The sequence below is a fragment of the Antedon bifida genome, chromosome 5 (assembly GCF_963402885.1).
Source record: "Antedon bifida chromosome 5, ecAntBifi1.1, whole genome shotgun sequence".
Taxonomy (NCBI): domain Eukaryota; kingdom Metazoa; phylum Echinodermata; class Crinoidea; order Comatulida; family Antedonidae; genus Antedon; species Antedon bifida.
This window is the reverse complement of record NC_136230.1, coordinates 10611294-10630565: the sequence shown is the minus strand read 5'-3', so window position 1 is coordinate 10630565 and position 19272 is coordinate 10611294. Positions and strand designations below refer to the sequence as shown.

The following is a 19272-nucleotide window of genomic DNA, read 5'->3' as shown; positions in this document are numbered from 1 at the left end:
ATTATTGTACCGTTGTATATATATCGTCCTGAACTGGCCTACTAGGCTTTACACTGCGCACGTACTACGCGCTTCGTGTGGATATTGTGGTTTCTACACTCCGTATAGTCAAAGAACTTATAACACAAGAATCTCCTGTTCTTCAATTTGCATTCAAAACACAGTATCGGAAGTACAGGGTTAAAAGGTCAAACTGGGCGACGCCATTTCACAGCCTGGAGCAGCGCCCCCTCCAAACTAGAAAGTCAATTACTCGACCCCCTAGAGTATTAGCAGATCCCCTCTATGATTTTGACTTTCTAATTTGATGCGGGCGCCCTACTCCTCAGTCAATTACTCTACCCCCCTAGAGTATTAGCAGAACCCCTCTATGATTTTGACTTTCTAATTTGATGCGGGTGCCCTACTCCATGGCTCACAATGGCGCCACCCATAGCTCTATTCTATCCCACAATGCCTTTCGAAATTGTTACGCGCTTCGGACGAACAGGAGATTCTTATTTTATAAGTTCTTTGGTATAGTTTATTTACTTCAAGCCTAGGATACTTCCAGCTCCATTACCGTATTCTAAATAGGGTAAGTAAAGACCGAATTACTTATTCCCTAAAAACTATACGATTTAGCCTACTGATTATGGCATTAATTATAATTATTTGTATTAATATATTATTATTAATTATTCTTAGACCGGGCGCCCAGAAAGTGTATTCATGTGAAAAGCCACAAAAGGTTTGATGGGCTGATTATGTGAGCAGGGGTCGTGAAACACACGGCCAGTCTGTGGTTCTTTTTTGGCCAGCCTGTGGTCCGAGGGCGCTAGACTTTTGGCCAGCCCAGAGCCATATCATAGAGTCAATAGCTATTGACTATGGCCATATATATAAAGAGTTACGACATTGAAAATTAGAAGCCATGTTTGTGTCAAAGAATTCGCACGCTGAGGGCGCGCGCGTCTATTTTGTATAGCGTTTTCCTGTAGTTCATGCATTATTTTTAGATTTTTTTGTCTATGAAATAACGCTTATATTCCGTTTTTATTTTAGTAATTGATTTAATTTGGTAACATATATATATTGTGTCTATTATAACAAAAGAATAAATGCTAGGGCCTACATGCAAGTCGGGATACATCAAAGCATGAACCAATACAAAAAACACACAAATTCACCCCTCTTTTTATACAGTATATGTCTCTCTGTGTGTTTTTGACACAAACTTTCAGAGACTCGTTCAAATTAATTGCTAAAATAAAAACGAAATATAAGCGTTATTTCATAGACAAAAAAATATAAAAATAATGCATGAACTACAGGAAAACGCTATACAAAATAGACGCTTTTTGACACAAAAATGGCTTCTAATCTTCAATGTCGTAACTCTTTATATATATGGGTCTGGGCCGGCCAGCCCAGAGCCATATATAGAGAGAGTTTCGACATTGAATGGATTAGAAGCCGTGTTTGTGTCCAACCATTAAACCACTGGGGCTTTCATGGTATTGTTCAAACTCGATTGGATAGCGACTCTTTAACATTCTCGGCGTGGTACGACGGAACAGCACTAGTCCCTCAATTGTAATTGTCCCTCAATATATATTGAAAAGTGCGGCCAGCTACATGTGGTCATACGAAACAAAGTTGTAGTGATTAAAACAATGAAATAACTAAGTTTTCTGCTGTTATTTTATTTTATTTTATTTATGTTCTACCTTGGTACTGAGTATCTATCCTAACGGTCTGATACTTTCAACCTGTATATCTAGATATGCGTATTTACAGAATTAATTTACTGTCGTAAGACGTCGATATACCGTGCTATGAAATTATTTTAATTATTCTAATATTTTGAAATAACGTGTCTTTAGAAACAATTAAGTGTGCTCAATCTTACACAACATCTTAAATTAAACTGAACGATGTAGACCACTAGTGACAAAAGACGCATATTTATTATTTTCCTCTACCGAAAGCTCCTATTTTTTCAGTCGTCGTTCAACGTTCAATTATTATGTTTCCATTCGTGGATCTAGCGAATCTCCAGTCAACCTTCATGTACCATTTCTTCTATATTCTGAAAACATTATTACAATAAAATATATTTTACCTTGATTGTCATATTTTTGTCCGACGAAGAATGAAAACCAATGATATGGTATTGTTTGCGTGGTCATTGATTTAGTACAATTATGCCTAGATTTTAATTAGGGTCGTGAATAAGAAGGTTGTGGTACAATACAAGTCATTACCGTTGCTGGACCACAAGGCCTATCCTTTTCCCCTTTTTCATGTTTGTTTTTGTTAATGGTAAAAAAATTATAAAATGATGTTAACTTAAATACGTTATCAGTTGTCTATTGTTATCATTAAACCTATAACCTTCTTTATTTTAAAGAATACCTTATCATAAAAAGAGGGTGGACTATCTGTGTATTATCGAATGTTCGCAGGTAGATTTTCAAAAGTATGGGCATGTCAACATTATATACTGCGTACTACAATTGAAATGGATTTAAATGTTGTATAAATGTATGCAGCATGTATAGTTTAGTACTTACGAATGAACCAAAAGCAAACCGGTAATGCAATCAAGAAAATTCCATACAAACCACTGACTCCAATAAGTACAATTTTCGTATCTACAACAAAAACACATACATTTGTTTGCAGAAGAGCTATTATAGTTATATAGATATATCTTCACAATTACACACTTAGAGAATATGGAAAAGATAAAGTCATTCCTTTTTTTGTATGGTTTGTCAGGAAACCATTGCATCAAGATGCATGCATCTTTTGACCAACCTGTATCGGTTATATCGGTTATAAATTCAGAAGGAATAAGTTGTTGATAGCTTAACAATAATCTACTGTATGGAACTTTTTATATTAGCCGTTAACGCCTTTGATGCAAATATGACTGTATTTGAAAATGGCTAATTGAAATTCCAAATTAGTGGTTAACATAGTTAAATGTTAATGTTATGGTCATACTCATTATTTAATTATTGGAATTTACATACCATCACCGAAAGATGGAGAATCTATGGTACCTTAAACAAAAATATAAAGATATTATTTAATTATTATTTGTTTAATAAAATTTCATATAAAAATGTTACTTTTTCAACTTTTATTATAGTTATGAGATTATATCGATATTGGTGTTAGGAATATTATTATGCTGTATTATATACTATTTGTGCATGTAAAGGTTGTTCAGCAATAACTACAGTAATTATCTCTAAGGAGTCATTAATTAAAGAAACGAATAAAAGAAATCAAATAGGCTGTGAATAAGACATATAAATCGAACATACGGTAAGTCTATATCTACAGCATATTATTTAACGATTATTAACTATAAACAAATAAAGAAATACCTTTTGCATTATTCAAACGACGTTCAGTGGTCAAATCCGATTTAAAGGAACTTAAAATATAAGATGATGTGCCTTCTCCAGTTGACACAAAGATAAGTGTTGCAGTTTGTAGATGGTTACCATTAGCAATGCATGTAAGAATTCCATTTTCATATCCTGGTGGCCTGTTTACGAGAGTATCTAAAAAATTAATTATCACAACATTAAACATATAATCATAAATACTATAATGTGAAATATGAATCGCAACTGTCTCAAAATAAATCAACCAGTCTTATATTACTAATTAAGTATAATACCGTATTAAATAAGAGAGGGGAGTATGGGAGTATGTATGTCTGTTAATATTCGGTCAATTCCGAGTCAATTTTTTTAATAAGCTCTACTGTAGTATAATGAAATATTTTTCGTCGCAGAGGCTTCAAATTATGTGTCAAAACATCTTCATTAAAACACGCGTGATTGTAGTGTCTTATTAACAATGTACAGATAATCTTTATTTCATCCTTCACAGGAAATTTACATGTAGCAGTTCAAGAATACATTATTGATGATATCTCTTTGTGATTGGACCGAAACACAAACAAATTGAGCATCATAATGCGCCTTGCCATAAATATAGGTTTCACGTACATGTAAATGTTAGGCTACCACACACCATAGCCATGGTTCCTTCTGTTACTGCCACACAGTAATAGTATCCCAAATTATCTTCTGTCACGTTGCCAATGGAATAAATCAGATCCTTTCCCACTTCACTAAATATTACAGAATCATCCTTCAATAGTGTATAATTCACATTTTCCTTTGTATGTATATTGCAAGTAATGCACATTTCATGCCCTTCCAGCGTATTGTTAAGAATTACTTTCCTATTGCAATCTTTGTCTGTAAAAATAATCAAACAGATTAGAAACCTTTTTTATTTCCTTTTAATTAAAAATTATAGACCTAATCTAGAAAGAAAGGAAACTGATTTTTTTGGCTGGTACGAGAGATAATTATAAAATATAACATAATCAAAGCTACACACATTATTTTCATTTCTTCGAATTAAAAAAAAAACTAGAAATAAATTATAAACTCACAGTAAACACTAAGATAATTTGTTTCAGTCGTCATGTTTTTCGCTTCATTACTTGCTCTACAATAGTATTTACCAGCTTCATTGAAAGTTACATTGGTTGAGTACTTTAATTGAATCCCTTTTGTGGAAGCTACTTCGTTATCATTCTTGTAAATGACAAGAAATGGTTCTGGGTAAGCCTCACCACTGGTGCAGACAATCTCCAGCACATCACCATACACTAATGATGTAGGTACCAACATTTTTAGGGAATCCAGAACTAAAAGTAAGAAAGTTATATATTGTCGTTTTTAAGTGCCTATTGTACAATATAACCTCATATTATGTTTAAAAGGTTGATGTTTTATTGGACATAATACGTTTCTAGGCTCTTTTTCTTCATTTTCACTGTCAATTTCTTAATTGATTTTTTATTGCTCACTTAATGTAAAAATATTTTATGTATGTGGATCTATTGCAAACCATCGGTTCATTTTAAAGTTGTATTTAATTTTGTTGGGGCAACCAATTTATAATGACAATCATTTCTTCTTACACAATACTGAAACAGCGGCAACATTGAAGTGCATTATTGGATCATCATCGGTTATAGAAACCACACATTTGTAAGTTCCAGCGTCTGATCGGTTTAATTGATGTATTGTTAGAACACCATAATCATCAATGCTCATTCTATCAGGATCTGAAACTTCATTGTATGTACCTTGTCGTTTTCCTATTAGTAAGTTAGGTGTACTGCTCTTATACCAAAATATTGCCGGGTCCAGGACAGATGTTGGGCTAGACCTTTTGAAGGAGCAATTCAATTTAATCATCTGATTTTCAACAATGGCGTTGGGTTCAACAATCAGATGTACATTCACTGCGCATATTGCATTACACATCAGCAATGTACCAAAAATAGCAATGCACACACCTGTTAATAAGAATGTTAACAACACTGTTAATATTGTATATTAATTATATTAATTTTTAAGTTATCATCTTAATATTATTTATTTTTCCTTTTAATAATAGTTTCGTATTGTACAATAACAATAACGTTACTTGAGAAGTGCGATATGTTAAGTTTTGGTTTCAGCCTTGTCAAAAGTATGATTGCTAAAGATTAGCAAAATGGTTTGAAAAAGTACTTTGTATCTACAGAAATTGCAATTACAAATCTCAGTTGTCACCGTTACCGTGCTGTTATCTGGTAAAACATTTTTCGTAAAATGTTCCATTAGAGTAAATATAAATATATACATTTTGAATAAATCAGTCAAAAATCAACTCTCTCGGATTAGTAGTTTTTGACATAATATGGTAACTCTGTGATTTCACCCTAATTTGCATATTTAAGCTAATTTGCATATCAACGGGATGAGTGACAGAGGTGTGATGCTCAAATTTTGATCTCCTCATCATATATGACCATTTAAAAAAGAAAAATCTCTGCAATTTGTTTCACTTTGGACTGTTTTTTTGATAGATTGCCTAGCCTATAATACATTTGTATGAAGGCCTGCATAAATTTGGTCAGGCCTACTATAGAACAGTTTTAATATTGTGTTTTTATCTTTAATTGTGTAAGCCTACCTGCCATCGTACTTAATGGTTCAACAATACGTTTAAACTGTACCTACAATGTATTTAAAAAAAAGTTAGTTTGTTACATTTAAAAATGCTTGTATTAATTTACATGCAACACTCATCGTGAATATTGACTGCCAGAACCCCTGTATGAAGGCTGAACGTTTAAAAAAGAGTCTAAATCGCCATTAAATACCAACCCGGTATAGTTGTCATTGTCATCATGTACAAACGTTGATAAACAAATGTTTTCTTTATGAATATTCATTTAAGATTTAGTATATACAAAGGTAAAGGTAAAGCCTTCAAGCTTAACTGCAAACTGAGGAAATTCGGATTAGGCCCTCTACGGACACACGGCAGCCAGCAGTGCAGCGCCTACCAGATCAGCACACCGAGAGACGATCCCCTACTCTTTTCGAATAGTGTACCAAGTTCTTTAACGTGCACTATTAAGTACACGGGACCAACGGCTTTACATCCCATCCGAAGGACGAGGCAATGAGAGTAAGCATCTTGCCTAAGGATGCAATTAGTATGGTACAGATAACCTCGAACCCATGCCTATCACATGCTAGTCCGATATTACCATTACACCATCACTCTCTGGTATATACAGCACCCGCCGCGATTTCTAGACGGTACGTCTCCCATCCAGAACAAAACCGGGCCCAACGTTGCTTAACTTCGGTGATCTGACGAGAACCGGTGTTTCAACGCAGTATGGCCGTATAAATAGAGTACGGTATACCTAGTAACACCTAGAGACAATTATCAAGGTAATAGATTACATGAAAGACTAAATATTATTCGCTATGGAGTAATAACAAAAACTTGATTTAATTCTCAATAAAATTTGAGTTTTGTTTTTACGTTTATAGAATTTCTAAATAAGAAATAACAAGAAACACGATATCGCTTTCTACTTTTGTATTGCAGTAACGAGTATGTTAAGTTTTGGTTTTGAACTTCAACAATTATTTTCTTTTCTTTTCCTTATCAACAATATTGCTAAATTGAGTTCAAAGAAATAATTATACTAATAATACAAATCAGCTACGAAAATGCTCACACCAATATCCTTTTTATTTATTTAAATTTATGCTATTGAACAAATTCAGAGGAGGACGGCTTTTAGAGTTACACTTCCGTGGTTTTCGTACAATGAGGCACTTTCTTTTTAAAATATTCCTTTGCTTGAGGACCGACGTACCCGACTGTGCAAGGAATACTTTGAAAACTGAAATTTCCTCTAGCCATTCTCCACAACCTACTTCCACAACTGCGTCACGTACCATATAAATTAAGATCAGTCAATGAATTTCCTCTACCAAAGTGCAATACAAACAGATCAAAGAACTTGATCATTATTAATGGTTGGTAGATGCTTTTTCTTGCGCAGTCGGGTACTAAGATTTATATTAAAATTTATACTTAGATTTTGTAATTGTTCCCTTGTCCGTAATTTTGCATAATATGTTTTCTTAATTTGTTGAACTGTTCAACTTCACTATCCAATCGAGTTTGAACAATACCATGAAAGTCCCAGTGGTCTAATGGTTATTATACATATGCATATCAAACAGAAGCTTCCGGGTTCGATTCTCGGTTGGGCCGACTTTTTCTCACAGATTTCCTAATCTTAATCTTTTTAAATTAATTAATAAAATTTCAATTTCAGTATATCACCGGGTGGTTTAGAATTAATTTCTATGCCTATTGTGTTTATATATATAAGTATCTCTCCGCAGATCCCGCTTCGTGAATAAAAATACTTATAGATGAGGGCGTATCAATTTTATCTCTGGTGCGCGTGCGTACACTAAAGGGACTAGTGCTGTTCCGCCGAGAATGCTAAAGAGTCACTATCCAATCGGGTTTGAACTATACCATGAAAGCCCCAGTGGTCTAATGGTTAATATATCTGCATATCCAGAGTTTTTCGGAAATAGATATATATGCCATGTATTGCGTCTGGTCAGATGAAAGGGGCTACCCGTACATTTATAGATGTTGTGCCGCTGCACAATAATTAAAAGATGAAGGTGTTAGCAAAATGACCAGGTACAATTACTTTGGCTAACATGTAGTGCTTGTTGAAGGCATGGCCTGGTGAAGGATTTCAATGTATTGGTGTACATGTCTTGAGCTGTTTTGGTGTTGCACATAATTAAATGAAAAAAGTAGAAAATGTTTAGAAATGATGTAATGAAACATTGAATGAATAAAGGTGGTGGTGAACCACAAAAGAAAAAAAAACAATGAACTGTGAACTGTGAACTAGAAAACTAGTCACCCATGATGATTTGATACTTAATAACAAGAATTTATAATTAGTTTGTTCAAGTGTATCATGCATGCAACATACAATGCAGTAAATAATACGCTTTTTCTTTACTGTGGCGCTGCACAAGTATAAAGATAATAATGAAAATATATACCTTACCTTTTTTACAACTGGTTTGTCCACGCCAATATAATTATTAGGATTGAATAGGCCTAGGTAGAAAAAACATAGCCAACTCTGTTTAAACGTTTCACTTTCGGTTTCAATCACATTAGCAAGATTTCTTCTTTGTTCTATAAAATACATATTTATAACACACCTGATTTGTATTCTTGCAATTTGATTGGTTAATTATTACGACAATATTTTGTACCGAAATTCAATTCGGCAGTGAAGGTCGCCATTTCTCAACTTCTTTTTGTAATAAATTTGCGAAGGATTAATCCTTTGGGGGATGGGGGTATTGGGGAAATAAACTGGTCGAAATTTAAAGATGTATTGTCCCCCTAAAACAATATCTTGATATAATGATGATCATTGTCAAGTGTATGGAAAAATATAAGAAAATTAATGAAAAAAGGAGGTAATACGGAATTTCAAAAATGTAAAAATGTTACTGATGAATTGTAACGACATTTGGAATTAACAAAAATGTGTTAAATAATAGGATTTTATGTAATGACATGAGATAATATGAATGTGAATAAAGTGGTGTTTACGCCACAAAAGAGAAAAAAAAAACTACTGGGTTTATTGGAATATTTTTTGTGCCAAACTACTCCGAAGACCCATATTTCTATTCACTCTAATTCACTCATAAATGCACAAATAATTACTTACCTCAGAAAAAATCGAAGATTCCAAAGGTTTCACTTCCGCCGTGGTAACTCACTTCCGCCGTGGCATTCTGTAATTTGCCGTGGTGTTCCATTATTAATTTGCCGTGGTGTTTCAATACTAATTTGCCGTGGTGTTTCATTTTTAAGTTGCCGTGGTATTTTTGTTAAATTGCCGCGATGTTTTATTTTTAATTTGCCGTGATGTTTTATTTTTAATTTGCCGTGGCTTTTTTCAAATTGCCGTGGCTTTTTTCAAATTGCCGTGGCTTTTTTCAAATTGCCGTGGCTTTTTTCAAATTGCCGTGGCTTTTTTTGAAAAAATTGCCGTGATATTTTTTGAAAGTTGCCGTGACACTTATAGGCCACCGTACGATTGTGCTTACGTCTCTTGTGAAAGTTGACTTCAAGTCAACTTTCGTAAGAGACTAAGAAACGTGACGCAAGGGCGTTCATTCAAGCGTAATATCAAAAATCCCGGTTTCCTTTAAAATCGGAAGAAAACGTCTTAACGTCGCGGTGGGACGTCACAATGATAGAGGGCGCTCCAACCAAAAAATGCGTTCAACGCTACTATGTTGATAAACTGTATAGATCTGTATTTCTATCAAATTATGTATCTTAGCTTGATTTTTTAACTTAAACTGTAGTTGAAGAATAAATAGATTATTAAAAACAAATATTAAGTGATCTTTTGAAATTTTAGTTTGTTTTTATTGAAAATTATTAAGTTTTAAAATGACTACTTCAATAAGATTGTAATTGTAGTTTTGCGTCAGGGAGTTGAGTAATTAGATGTTTTGCCCTACTCTGACGTACTTTGTACTTTATACTAAGTACATTTGAGAATACTTGCGAAACAATTCGCAAGTAGTTCTCGGGTGGGACTCGAACTCACGACCTCCAGATCACTAGCCTGGCGTTCATACCTCTAGACCACCGAGCTTGCGCTGATGGCTAGTGGTTAGATTCGAGCCCCAGCGGGTACTGCACCAACAGGATTGTAATTGTAGTTTTGCGTCAGGGAGTTGAGTATTTAGATGTTTTGCCCTACTCTGACGTAATTTGTATTTTATACTAAGTACATTTGAGAATAGTTCTCGGGTGGGACTCGAACCCACGACCTCCAGATCACTAGCCTGGCGTTCATACCTCTAGACCACCGAGCTTGCGCTGATGGCTTGTGGTTAGATTCGAGCCCAAGTAAGCAGCGGGTACTGCACCAACAGGATTGTAATTGTAGTTTTGCGTCATGGGATTTGAGTAATTAGATGTTTTGCCCTACTCTGACGTAATTTGTACTTCATACTAGGGCCTAAGTACATTTGAGAATACTTGCGAAAAAATCGCAAGTAGTTCTCAGGTGAGACTCGAACCCACGACCTCCAGATCACTAGCCTGGCGTTCATACCTCTAAATGTAAATGTATTTAAATGGTTACCAAACTGACAAGCACTCGCTTCTTTTGGTATACTATTAAATATTGTAAATGTAATTGTGAATAAAGGTGTGTGAATTACTAAAAAAAATGTAAAACAATTCCTTTTTTATTGGAACTGTTACGCATTGGGATATATACGAGAATACTCATGGCAGCAACTTTATCTTGTAAGTCCAGACAGTAGCCCAAAAATGCCCGTTGGGCCCTACAAAATTTAATCATGCGAAGAACCACACAACAAAATCCCTTTTACATTGTAACTATTACCCTTTGGGATATACGGAAACACCATTGAACAGCAACTTTACCATGTGAGTTGCCCCAGACAGTATCCCAACAATTTCCGATTCGCCCCAGATTTAATAACTCGAAGAGTCACACGGCTAGTTCCTTTTTGCATTGTATCTATTACCCATGACTTTGGGATATACGAAAACACCATTGACAGCAATGCCTCAAATTTTCCCTATAAGATTTAATAAATCTAAGACAACGGCTAATTCTTTTTCTTAACTGTTACACATTGAGCTATACGAAATTATAATAATTACAGTATAGATATATGGTAATTATGTGAAAACATACGGCATTAGATCTGACCCTTTGGGATATATTGTGTCACAGATTAACCTTAAAAATGGCCGTCCTCCTTCAAGATTAATGATTAAAAACCATAGATGCCTAAATGATTTAATGTGTCGAATAATGACTAAATTTCTTCTTCTTCTTTGTCCCATTATCATTCCATGAATTGCTTACATACTGCATCTATGTTATCCATAACTCTCATTATCAGAACCAATATCCGACGTTTCCCGGCTCTTATTCTCCTGTCAATGTTTGTGGCACTTCTAGGCACTTCATGCCATCGTTATAAATCCCAAATTCAGCGGATGCGGATTCTTGGCCGGGGTGTGTATTCACAGTGAAATAGATATTATGCGGAATTAAAGCTATGGCTATATAGATAATTATAGTGATAGATGAATATCTAAAGCAAGTCCGTTTAGTAAAAGCATTGTTATTTCGAATTGCATGTTAGGAAACCTGTACACTGACTAAACTCAAGATCAGTGCTTTTGAGTTATGATATCATGGCGTATGCTACGTCGAAAATTCAGAAGCTAACAGGATGAAGTTGTAGCTTTCATGAGTGTATCCGAATATGTACAGTTCCAATACAAAAGAATTAGCCATGTTTGCTCTTCACATGATGAAATCTGTCTGTGCCAACTTAGAGATTAAAGTTGCTGTCATCAGTATTTTCGTATAGTATAAAGTGGAATTAGTCGTCTCTTCATGCGCTTAAATCTTAGTGTTATAGTAAATGTTTGGGTTACTGTCTGGGGGAAAGCATTGCTGCTGGCTCACATGTATGTTTTATATCTCAATGGTATTTTCGTATATCCCAAGGGTAATAATTACAATGCAAAAAAAAATTAGCCGTGTGGTTAAATCTTGTAGTTGTAGGCTACTGTCTAGGGCAACGTACAGAATAAAGTTGCTGTCAATGGTTGTAGTGGCTGGGAAATTTGTAGGATACTGTCTTGAGCAACGTACAGAATAAAGTTGCTGTCAATGGTTGTAGTGGCTGGGAAATTTGTAGGATACTGTCTTGAGCAACGTACAGAATAAAGTTGCTGTCAATGGTTGTAGTGGCTGGGAAATTTGTAGGATACTGTCTTGAGCAACGTACAGAATAAAGTTGCTGTCAATGGTTGTAGTGGCTGGGAAATTTGTAGGATACTGTCTTGAGCAACGTACAGAATAAAGTTGCTGTCAATGGTTGTAGTGGCTGGGAAATTTGTAGGATACTGTCTTGAGCAACGTACAGAATAAAGTTGCTGTCAATGGTTGTAGTGGCTGGGAAATTTGTAGGATACTGTCTTGAGCAACGTACAGAATAAAGTTGCTGTCAATGGTTGTAGTGGCTGGGAAATTTGTAGGATACTGTCTTGAGCAACGTACAGAATAAAGTTGCTGTCAATGGTTGTAGTGGCTGGGAAATTTGTAGGATACTGTCTTGAGCAACGTACAGAATAAAGTTGCTGTCAATGGTTGTAGTGGCTGGGAAATTTGTAGGATACTGTCTTGAGCAACGTACAGAATAAAGTTGCTGTCAATGGTTGTAGTGGCTGGGAAATTTGTAGGATACTGTCTTGAGCAACGTACAGAATAAAGTTGCTGACAATGGTGTTTTCGTATAAATGGAAAGTTACAAAAATATGCCGTGTGGCTCTTGAGTTAATAAATCTTGTAGAGGTCGGAATAGGAAATTGTTGTCCTACTATCTGGACAACTTACAGGATAAAGTTTTGTTTTTTTTTTTATCTTATGTATCTTTTATTTCCATATATAATGTTCTCTTTACATATATTTTTCATTTTCATTTCAATACACTATACATATTATTATATTTCATTTGTTTACATAATTATTATCACATTCAATTTTGTTTTTATCTTTTCTCTTCATAGTTTCCTCTTTTTATACATATTACCTATAATACATTTTCATTAACAAAGCTTATCTTTTCTTACATAGCATATTTAATTCATACAATTATAATATATTCTATGTTTAATAAATCCATCTAATTTAATATCTCCTATGTGTTTTCTTTGGATTTATCTATGCAAACATATTTTTCATTTAACAATACATATTCTTTCTTATAAATTACTAACCTTGTAAACATAATATTTTTCACATCCTTCAACATTGATTTTTTTTTGTTTAATAATATTAACAAATATTAACAAAATATATTTCCACAGATTACCCTTTATAACCCATCACATTTTCATCTACCTTGTCTTCTTTTTTTTTTCTTATGTGTGTTCATTCCACTTTTTTTTTTTACTTTTTTTTTTCTTTTAATATATTTCCATATATTCTTATGTTTACACATACATTATCATTTAACCAAATTTATGTTTAATAATCTATTTATAAACTTAGACATTTTTTTTTTCCACAATTTTGTCATTTTAAATTTCACATGCATTAAGAATGTGCATATTTACATATATATACTGTACATACATAAAAGCTTTGATCAATACACATTTCACAACTTATACATAAACCTTCTCATCCTTCATCATTGTTTTTTATCATCAATCTATAAAACGCTTCTTACATTTTGTCTTTTTTTTTTCAAATCATCCAGTTTTAAGACATATTTACAAAACATACAATATATAAGCAAAAAAAACAAACAAACAAAAAAACATAATAGATCATTCATTGAATCTCATTAACATTTTCTCTTACATGTAATCTGATTGAACATACACATGTATACCTGCAGATTTACATATTTCTTATCTCTTTTTCAGATTTAAACAATTGTAGGAGATTGATTTTTTTTTCTTTTTCCATTAAACTTATTATCTTTACTTTATAAATACAGAATGCTCCTAAAGTGTATAATTTATTTACGTAATTGTTGTCAGTTTCAAATAAAAGCCTTTTGAAGGAAAAAACGGGAATATGTATGCTTACTTCTCTAGTTATTCTGTTTATCTCTCTCCATAGACATTTTACTGTTATACACTCTGCTAACATATGTTCATCATTCTCAATAACATTGCATGTGTGACAATTTGGAGAATTTACAAGGCTCCACTTATGTAATCTTTCATTTGTTGGCAATATTCTGTGCAACAATTTAAAATTAAAATGTGCCAGTTTTTTTTCTTTAAGTCCAGAAACTTTCTTAACCCATATTTTGTTCCATGGCAGATTACCAAATATGGATTCCCACTTAACCTGTGCCGTTGGAGTAAAATATTGAGCATCTATTATGAGTCTATATAATTGTCTAGACGTCATATTTAAGACCTTATTGTTTGTAATAGGTATATCATCATTTACATTAATGTCACATGTTGATTTTAGAATACATTTCCATTCTTTTGGAATGGCTTTCAATATACAAGAATATTCACTGATCCAATTTTGTGTACATCTTAACCCTCTTTTTATCTCTATCGCAGGCTTAAACACATTATTATTTATAACATCACTTATTTTTAAGAACCCTGATCTAATCCAGTTACAGTTATATAACGACTTCTTTTTAATACAGATAAATGCATTACCCCATAATGATTGATTAATAATATCATCATAGCTTATTGGTTTCTTATTTAATCTATTATTGCAAGCATTAGCTACAGAGATAGATTTAATAACCGAGAGATAAAATGGTGGTACAGGATAAAGTTGTTGTCAACGGTATTTTTGTATCCCAAAGTATAATAGTTACAATGTAAAAGGAATTGTGTGGCTTTTCCCCATGATTAAACCTTGTAGAGCCCAACGGGCATGTTTGGTCTACTGTCTGGGGCAACTTACAGGATAAAGTTGCTGTCAATGGTAATTTTGTGCATCCCAGTGTGTAACAGTTACAATGCAAAAAGAAATTAGACGTGTGGCTCTTGACATAATTAAATCCTGTATGGCCCAACGGGCATGTTTGGGCTACTGTATGGGGCAATTTACAGGATAAAGTTTCTGTCAATGGTATTGTTGTGCATCCTAATGTGTAACAGTTACAATACAAAGGGAATTAGCCGTGTGGCTTTCGACATGATTAACACCATTTTTGACTGGTCATTTTGGGCTACTGTCTCGGGCAACTTACAGGATAAAGTTGTTGTCATTGCTGTTTTAACATTGTATACACATATGGGGACAATGTCCAATAACTTTTATCCGTGTGGCTTTTCACATGAATAAGAGTCGATTTTTACCCCTCCTATTTGGTATCCCCAGGCAAAATTTACAGGATATGACCCGGCAGCAATATTGATTATTGAATGCCATATATTTACATAATCAGCACATCAAACCTTTTGTGGCTTTTCACAGGAATGAACTTTCTGGGCGCCCGGTCTAAATATATAATAAAACAAAAATACTATGTCGAAATTTCGATAGCTATATTTATATTTATGTGGTAGGATTAGGCTATTATTATATCAGAGTAGACGAATAGTATGTTTATCGAATGATGCCTAAAATTCGAAGAGGAATGGTCTCTTCCTGTTACACTCCACCTTAATCGAGTTTCCTAAGGGTTAGCGAAGCGGAATCAGAATCCATGCAAACAGTGTGTATCCTTTCTAACTGCGTATCGAAAAGGGTATTTTTATCCACCCAGTATCCACACTATATTTATTATTATGACGGTGATTTAATTGTTAGGACATCTGCATATCTAGCAGAAGGTTACTCTCGCTTTTATCTCTCTTTTGGAAAGTCAGTTTAGAAATACTGATAATAATACTGCATAATAGCTAATTGAATATGAAAATGTAGTGCTTGTATGCTGTGAAAAAATAAAACGCACTCTGCATTGTCTCCTCATTGTAGGCTTATGTACATTATTCGGTCATTATTTTACATGGCATTTCGTTTGGCGATTAAAGTACTTCCTGAATATCTAATTAATTAATATCACTCATTTTTAGGCAATGCTGCCTGAATTCATTTATCTTTGGCCCACGAGCCTATAGATCCACAAATAATTTACAGTACAAACGCACTCGGGCAATCTTGCTACTTACACTATTTAGATTAATTATTTTCAAAGTACTAGGAAAATGATATTTCACTCATTACAAGAGAGTTACAACATTTCGATGGGATTATTGTGCCCTACTTTTTAAAATTATAAATACGATTCAAAGACTAAGTAATGTATTGGTCAATAGTACATCCTTTTTGGATTGTACACATTAAATACGCTGGAACTAATCAATCACGTGTATTGAATTGCTGCGAGTTTACTGAAGCGAATCATTATCACACATTATAGAGGTATGTAAAACATAATACAGGGACATTTTCGAAAAACTATTCGGTTAAAGATTACAGAATTCGTCACAGCTAGCCTGAGATGATTTTCCTTTGAGGTAACATTTGATATGATATTTTTGTAGAATATTATTATTTCTAGCTACTTTTCAAACTTGAAAAGGAATCACTATTATATAATTTATAGGCCTATTTGATGCCGTAAGTTCTTGGTAATCCTCATAAATTTACAAGTTAAGGTTACTGACGGTTAGAGATGATTCTTCGAGAGATAAATTTACATAACAGTATGGTTAATTCATATCGGAAAACAAGGATTGGGAATATTCTTCTATAACCGTTATCTGCATATATATGCCATTAACGGTTCCTTCGTTGGCATATGCCTATTTCCAGTGTTACCTATATGTTATTTTATAGACTTTTTTTTATTTATCAGATGACGGCGTATGATAAAAGTACACAATGTTTGTAAGTATAATGTGACATTTTCATTTCTATTTTCAGTAAAATTAAAATAAGAAAGAAAACAATAGGAATAGCTAAATCGAATGGATGAAAAGCTAAAATGACATTGTATAGTCTTAAAACGTTATTGGTATAATAATGTTAAAAGTCACAAGTGTCTTTCATAACTGCAAATACAATCGCATCTCAATGTTTCGTTTCCACGACGCTCCACGTGGTTGTGCGCCAATTTTTTAGTTCACTATGTCGTTCGGTTGGTCGGTCGGTTGGTCGGTAAACACTAACTTGAGCACGCGACTGCAGCCATGTATATGGCCTTGTTTTTTTAGTGCTCGATACGCGCGTAGCCTCAATCTGAACTGCAGCAGTGGCCGTGGCACAAATCACACTAGACTAACTTAAGAATTCCCTTAATAAAAAACACTGCTTGATGCATTTAATTTTTCTTCAATTTTAACTAATCCACAGTATTACTATTACTACTATTTTTGGAATTTTTTTAAAATTATTTTCAGTTAGATGCATTTTATGGCTTCTTTCTAATGTCATAATTTCACGTATGTTAACATTCTAATTTCATTACGTGGGATAATACTACAATATATTGTTGACACAACTGAACAAGCAGAGTGATCTATTTTACCTGAGGCGAATGAAAGAAATCTAGGACAATAAACCTTTGTATTATGTTTGTCCACGTATCACTGTACTTATGTCTAGAGAAAAATAACAGCACCAGTTTGTTGTCTTCTAAATGCAACACTGCTTCAAGTATACACGCTATACTTTGCATTTTTAAAATACACTTTGTCAAAATACTGTCAGGGGCGGATTTCGAGTGGCCCCCCACCCACCTCCACCTTTTTATTTATTTATTTATTTTTTTTTTTGTGTAAAGTGCGAAAGGTTTTTCATTTACGTACGTACTCAGCGTATACAGTATTGTTATACAACCAAGAATCGACTTAAAGTCTACACTATTAAACTTTATGTGACAACAAAATGTAATGTGCCCATAATATATAGACATGATGATGTCATATCACTATATTTAAGCATATCCCTACCATATATGGGCGCATCACACTTAGTTTGATAGTGTAGACAGAACTTTAAGTTTAACTCTTGAAAGTATATATGTAAATTCACTAGTCCATAGTTCTTCTTACTCATTGTGTCCATGATTATAACCTATTCTATAGCACAATCCGTGTGAACCTATATTGTACCGTTCCCCTATCTTTGTTTTCACTGAATGTGGTGAACGGTGCCGGAATGTCAACGTATAACAATGAAAAATTAAATTTTTGGGCCATATATAGCCTACATTAACTTGATGTAAATGACTGCTAATCTCTATTTCAACATAGGTCAATATTATTTATTAGAGTGTTTACAAATGCAATCTATCGATTTGGATGGCATTTCTGCTGTTTCCAAACGTCTACCATTGTTAGCAATCGATAAATCAGGACACAGAGCAGCGGAGCGCTCTGGTTAAATTTTTCGAGGTTTAGTAAAACAGTATCACACAATTGTCAATATCCAGTCAAAATTTGATTGTTCAATCTTTCGCAACGAATTCAATGAATTCAACAAATACAAAAAATAATTATTGCATATTTTATAACATGCGCATATGCACTAAAAACTTTTATTCATTTCCCTATTTCCAAAAGGCGGTGCAGTATACTCAGATTCGGTAAGACGACATTCACAGCTTTTCGAACGCGAATCAGTCACGCGTCTGGCATCTGGAACAACAAAGTACACAAAACGCTGACGACGGATGTGCAATAGTAAAATAAATGTTAAATATCACTTTTAAACCACACATAGATAATTTTGAATGACACGTGATAGATATGTATTAACTAGTCAAATAGGATTCACTCAGGTGTGTTATATAATGTGCTAGATAAATGTATTCATTTCATCATCTTATTCGTTAACTATGCCCTCTGCAGCTGTACTCTTATCTGTTCATAATTTTTATTTAATTTTTTTCAACTTTTATCTACTGATATATATTTTTTTTTATTTCATTATTTTTAATTAATTCATTTTTTTTTCATATTATCAATTATTAATTATTAATTTGTCAAGGCATTCCCGCCACAAGATTTTCATCTTTTTGGGATCCTGCCTTCGTTCATTTTTCAACAATTTGTGATTATAGTCCTATTACTTTTTTTTTTCTCTCTCTTTTGGACGTAAATAAATGTCTTTTGAATTTTAATTTGAAATTTGAATAATACAGTAACTTTAGTAACAATTATGGAGTTGAAATTGTCTTTTAAAAGGTTTAAACTCGTATGTCGTTTCTCATTAATTTGATGTATGGTTAGTTCTACCAGAATTATCCAGCCAGCAGT

General features: G+C 33.6%; 1 non-coding gene across 1 annotated transcript; it reads right to left on the bottom strand.

Moving 5' to 3' along the window:
• Positions 1–10256: 10256 nt before the first annotated feature.
• Trnat-agu (transfer RNA threonine (anticodon AGU)) lies at positions 10257–10331 on the bottom strand. The gene has a single exon. It is a non-coding gene; the product is annotated as a tRNA-Thr (tRNA).
• Between the last annotated feature and the right edge of the window lie 8941 nt (positions 10332–19272).